Genomic DNA, 6,780 nt, shown 5'->3' with positions numbered 1-6,780 from the left:
ATGTAATTTTTATTAGTAAATCTTGAAAATTTGTTTCGTCCTATACAGGGTGAGTCTTTGACTTGTACATATATTTCAACCGAAGATTTCTGAGGTCAAAAGAAACACTTTTTTCCCTTATAGTTTTTTCCGATTCGTCCCGGTTACAAAGATACAGGCTGTTGAAAATCGATAAAAAAATGTGATTTTCAGCTATATCTCGTAAATGGTTCTATTCAAGGAAATGATTTTTGGAATATAGCTTTTCCTTGATGTGATACATCTTCTCCGAACACAAGATTTCCTACACATCTTTCAGTTTCTTTGTTATGAACATAACATCACATAAAAATACCAGAAATTCGAAGAACCCTACTCTCAAAAGTAATTTGAACGTTCATTGAACAATATTTGGCTAATTTGAAAAATAAAAGTATTCTTCATATGTTCTCCTACAATGCGCCGTTTTCGAGTAACTCGATCTTAAAAAAAATATATCTGTGAAATTCGAAGAATTGGGTACTTTGGGTAAATGCAACTATGTTCTGTTGTGGAAAAAAAACCACAGAAATGAATATTTACTATGATGTCATGTCTCAGATTTTAGAATTGAAGTACTAGCCAACTTAGTTTGAAAATGAAGTTATTTGAATAAGCTCACCTCAACTCTTCTATTTGATTACAAATTACTGAGCTTTGACACAGCTCTTATAATAAGAAGATACTTCATTAAAATCAACATTCTATTTTGAAAAGTCCAGATTTCCCATAAAGCCCATGTTTAAAAAAGTTTTCACAAAATAGTCCCATTATAATGATAACAGTCAATATCCCACTAAAGACTGCTGCTATGGAACAATACTGTATTCTTCGAGGGTCATTCAAACTCACATCGAAACATACCACTAAGTACATACTAGACAAATTTTCATGTGATTGAGATTAAATACTTTTATTCTTTTGCTATTCCATAAATTCATCCTAGAGCATATGATTGACATACTTCCAAGAGTGCCATAATTGTTTGAATATGAAAACAAATGGGTGAGTTGAAAGAAACAGGATATTCAACTGTGGATATTTATATTGAATACTTCTCATTTATTTTCAATGGCAAAATCAAGATGAATCAAGAAGTAGAGTTGGCTATAATGTAGGTACATATTAAAGAACAAATTTGATTACACGTGGAGTCTAACATTTTCCATTGATTACAGAGCCATAAAACTTCATTTCCATATTTTCACACTGATGACTCCAAAAATATTGAAGCAGATCAACAAATCAAATGCTTCATTTCATAAAGGAATTACTTTCTATCAGAATGCACACTTATTTATTTTGTATCCACACAATTATTTTGGAAATTGTTTTTAAATTTCTCGAAAATATGTATGGAACTTTAATATTCTGTTGGAATTCTTCGAATCTTCGATGATTTTCATTTCATGCTAACATAATATCAAATATCGTAATAACAACAACAGTGTAATTTGTTAATGAATATTTTAGGTTAGAACATACATTATTCGAACTGCTGTGTTTAAATTCGCAACACTCGAAATTTGAGGTTTAAACTTAAAACCACAGACTACTAGTCTGTGTTAGAACTTTTACAGATTTATTTATTTGAGAATGTGAGGTTAAATGGCAATTCTTGTACGAAATGAAATAAACAACGATATATTATAAATGCGATATAATAAATGAATGGATATGAATTATGAATATCAGAGCTAAGCTAATATGGGTGGTAGCAAGCTCAATTCGTTATGATTATCGAAAATGAAATAGAAAATCAAGAGAAAAATATTTAATCTTTATCGTCAATGAAATTGGGATAACTCATTTATTGTATTATAAATACTACTTTTTTCAACAAATGGAATGTTAAAAGTGAGTTTATGATGGTTTTTCCAATCTAGTAGCGTATTTCCAAGATTCAAATTGTATATCTTATACTTGCGGAAACTTCAGTGTTCCGGTTACCAGGGGTGAATTAGCTCATTATGAAAATTTAAAATGGCTATATCTTTTTAACAGGGCCGAATCGGAAAAAATGGTAAATGAAAAAAGTGTTTCTTTTGACCTCAAGAATCTTCGGTTAAAATATATGTACAAGTCAAAGACTCACCCGGTATATTCGCAACGAAGTGCTTTTTCAAAAATAATCAAAGAAAAAATATCCTCAAAATAGTCCAAGGACTAACCTCTTGAATTTTTGCCGCATGTTTGCCCAACACCCTGTATACAAATAAAGAATATATTCTCGAATGTTTTTTTTTAACGAAAACTGCGAATAAGTACTACAAAATGGCTCTTATGTTGCAAATTATCTTTAAATCCTCTTAATGACTTTCTTCCCGACCAACCATAGAAAACAAGCGCACAAATCCTCATCATTATCCGCCATTGAACCGCATGCAACTAGCAAACCAGTCGGTCATTTCAAATTTTTGAGAATGTGCGTGGCAACTAAAAAGCGTAATTGACTTCTCATCTCCATAATTAATTTAATTACGAATAATTATCCGAGCAAGTGTAATTTCCATTTGTTTTTGTAATACCCGGTATATGACAGGATTGAGTTCTACTTAATTTCATGAATTTGTCGGTACCGTTACCGAGAGAATTGGCTATTTCCTGAGATACTTGACCGGTTTCATGCCTTGCAATCAGTGAAAATCATTCATTTACGGTTGGTTTATTATCGATATCGATTATAGCCATGAAAACGTCAAAAAACTCCGCACAAATGCTTATGATTTTCTATTTCATTAGAGTGGATATTCTCGAGACGAAATTCACTATTCACTTTTGGGGCTCAAAGATCTAAGGAAGAACAAACAATGTAGATATATTCCTATATTTAGTTCAAAGATCATCATTTAGCTACTTCATGTAAAAATCTTCATGCTAATTCCTTCTTTTCAACCCTTTCAAGTTTGTAGTCCGTATTTTCAGGATATAATATGCTGTATGATATAGGGTAAGTGGTATTTGGGTATCCGGTAGTATAATTCGCCATCTAGTGAGCGAAATTCAAAATCGAGATGTGATCTGGCAAAAAGGTATTTTATTGGTATATTTTGAATTTTTCGACCCTCTGAGGATGTTTCATATTATCTCTAAGTTCAAAACTTCAAAATAGACAATAAATCATTAATTGAATTCTAATTCAAATAAATATAGGTATTCAAAACAATTCATTACCTTTTGATGTCTGTTCAAGTTGGTGAAATGAATTATGTTTCACTACATTTTTACCTTTGGGGCTCAAAGAAATGATGACGACATCACAATTTAGCTATATCCAGGTCAAAGTATCATCGTATCATTATTTCATGTCCTCATGTTGATACTTTCTTTCAATACGTTCAAGTGCTTGAAGAAAAACAACTCTTTTTTTTTTTGCTGTACAGCAGTTTAATATAAATTTCTATAAAATATGTTACAGAGTTATATATACAAGGGGATATATACAATGTTTACATGCTTCTTAAAGTATGTGTTGCAGACTAGTACCTAACTCAAAGTTTTACCTAGTATTGAAATTTGGATAATGGATTACATAGGTTTTATAAAAGAGAGTGTAAATTTTTACTGAGGCATGTCGAGTAGATATACGTTCAAGTTTATAGTTTATAATATGCTCTAGGCCCTAGGGTAAGTAGCATTTGGGTATCCGGTAGTATAATTCGCCATCTAGCGAGTGAATTCCAAAATCAAGATGTGATCTGACAGAGAGGTGTTTTGTTTGTGTATTTTGAATTTTTGATTTTTTGAGGATGTTTTATTATATCTAAGTTTAAAATAGAAAATAAGGTATCAAATGACCTCAAATTCAGATAAATATAGAAAAATATTCATAACCTTTTGGTGTTTGTTGAAGGAATTCTTTTAGGGGAAATTTTTCACTCAAAACTAATTCCTTAATTATTCAAGATACGAGGAAACTTTCTTGAATGTTTAAGTTTTTTCTGACATCTAGTATTGAACAAATGAACATTACTGTTATCACTACAGGATTCTTTTAAAGGCTTTTCATTTATCCGTTAGGTGTCACAACTGTCGATAGAAGATTTCTTCACCATATCACATACTCTATGCTTGTGCTTTTAACTACTGTTGTTAGATGGCGCCACACATTTCACTTCGAAATATTCTCATCAATATTCCACAAAATAAATACGGTAGAAAATATTTCAATTTACGGAAAAATCCGTGTAACATAAATAAATTTGTCTACTAAGATCTCTGACACTACCTAATTAAAAGTAAATCCATTCAAACTGATCATTTTTAATTAATTACTAATAAACTTTAAACATCATTAGGTACCTATAGCTATAAAATATACAGCGAATTTGTGCATTTTTTCTTTGAATTTGTATATAGAGAAAAATTTAAATCTATGAATGTTAAATATCATGGGCTGTCTATTCCAAAACACTACTTGGTTAATGAAAAACAATATGCGTCAATATTCATTAAATTGACTTCAAATCAGATCAGTTTTGAAATAAGAATACTGCACCCAATACACCGATGGACGATGAATAACAATTGTAATGAAAAATCAAACTGCTGATTTATAATACAGGTTGCTTCAAGTTCGATTATCTATTAGACGTTTCTGGGGAACGCGGCCTATTTAAAATATGAAAATTTGGCATATGATATTGTTCGTAATTCCCTATTAAGCTGAAATATTTCCAAAGCACCGGCACTTCCAGTTATAAAAGGAATGAAAAAAATTCCAAAAATTTCCTTTCTTTCATTTTTTTTTTCAGATATAGGTAATCAAGATTTCCATTTTTAATCACTTCTTTTTCAAATTGTAGCGTGAATCCTAATAGTTTTCAAATATTTACAACTAAATGAAGAAAACATTTCTGCATTTCAACATTTCACTATTGTGAATTATTTTTACTCTAAATATCCTATGCGTTAACTAGATTCACTTTTTCGAAGTAGATTGATGTAGGCTTCGTACATCGCTTGAATTTTAGAAATATCATCACAGTGTGTTTCGAATATTGTGTCAAAATTTTCATTTTCCAAAGGAGAGCTCTATTTTTAATGATTCCGATTAACGAGAAGATATTTCGAAGTTATGTTGAAAACATTTTAAATTTTATGACAGTTAAAAACCTAGAACTCACAAAAAAGTTAATTAATTAGATATTCAAATTTCTATGATCACAGGGTATAGTATGTCTGGAAACAAATGGAATGAAATAGGCCCTATATGGTATAACATAAAGTCTCGAATAACTTTTAAATTACTGAATTGAGCAGTATAATTATGTTTGAACACTATCCTTATTTTTTACCGTACAATCCAATGCAACTACAAAAAAATTCCATTTTGAAAATCTAAAATTATGATAAAATTTTGCTCACAATTTTTGAAACACCCTGTGTTGATATTTTTTAAATTAAAGGAATTTACGTATTCCTACATTATTTCAATTCGAAAAAGTGAATCGAGTTTACGCATAAGATATCTATAATAAAAATAATTCCAATAATCTTCATTCTCTAGAAACGTGTAATAGGTAATCGAACTTAAAAGACTCTGTATATTATATCTTGATCTTATCAATATCATTGAGAAACAATACTCTATAGATAGCTTTTCTCTTGTCTTTTAACTGAAGTGTTGAACCCAGGCCAGGATAAATATTTCCCAAACTTTTTCCAAATCATCTATTGCGTATTATGACAATCATTTCGAAGTTTCAAACTATTAATATCCTAACTCTCAAAGTAGTTATTAGCGTATATGACATTTAGATATCATTTTAAAGTTTCGAAATTACCTATCAAGATTTGAGGCTGATTCTACTCAAGAAATTCAGGTATTGTAAAAATTGAACGATAAGGAAGAAATACGCTGCTCTTGAATTTCATGATAACATAAGAGAGTGATTGCCAGTCACTTTCACGACAATATATGATTTTATTATACCTTCATCAAAATTATTCAATGATTATGTAAATACAGCCTCGTGACTAATGATTCTCAAGTGTTACCTAGATACGAGATTGATTCAACTACTTCAGGAATTATGTAGTTACAACTGTACATAAAAGTACCTTCACTTTTTCATGTTTTAAATGTATAAGTTCAATATCAAAACATATCTCTTTCTTTCCATTTTTGTCTCTTCTTATTCTTCTTTAATAGCAGCATCCGAAAGTGTTTTGCCTTGAAGTCAATCTCAACTGAGGATCTAATAATTTTTAATGGACGAATAAACATAATTTTATTCAGATTCATAAGAAACGAGATAGTGTTAAATAGCTGAATTGAAGTAACAATTGTAATTTACATCAATCCAAGAATAATTTTTACACATAAATGCTCAATTGGAGAAGAGATTTATATGACAAGTGGTCATGCATTTGATTGCATCAACATCCGTTTAATTCATTTAATGAATAAATTGCAATGATAATAGTTTTTTCCTTAAATATGAATATCTTTCAGTTTCAGTTTTTGAAATGCAATAATTAGGTATATTTTCTGATTTATTATTTGCAATAATCGTACCTCAATATTGAACCTTCAATAAGCCTTCGTTTTCTTCCTTGTCACAAGCATTTCAGACACCACATTGCGTTATCTTCTGTCTAGGAACACTATTTTTCTTATTTACGCACACCGTATAGTAAAAAAAGGAAAGCATTAACATGAAAACAGAAACTCTCGTTCATTCACTTGCCAATTGCACCTTTGGAGACCACATTACTTCAAATAGGTATATATGAAGTCTTCAAAATAGCAAATTGCGA

This window comes from Harmonia axyridis, chromosome 4 (assembly GCF_914767665.1).
Source record: "Harmonia axyridis chromosome 4, icHarAxyr1.1, whole genome shotgun sequence".
Lineage (NCBI taxonomy): Eukaryota > Metazoa > Arthropoda > Insecta > Coleoptera > Coccinellidae > Harmonia > Harmonia axyridis.
This window is presented reverse-complemented; position numbering follows the sequence as displayed.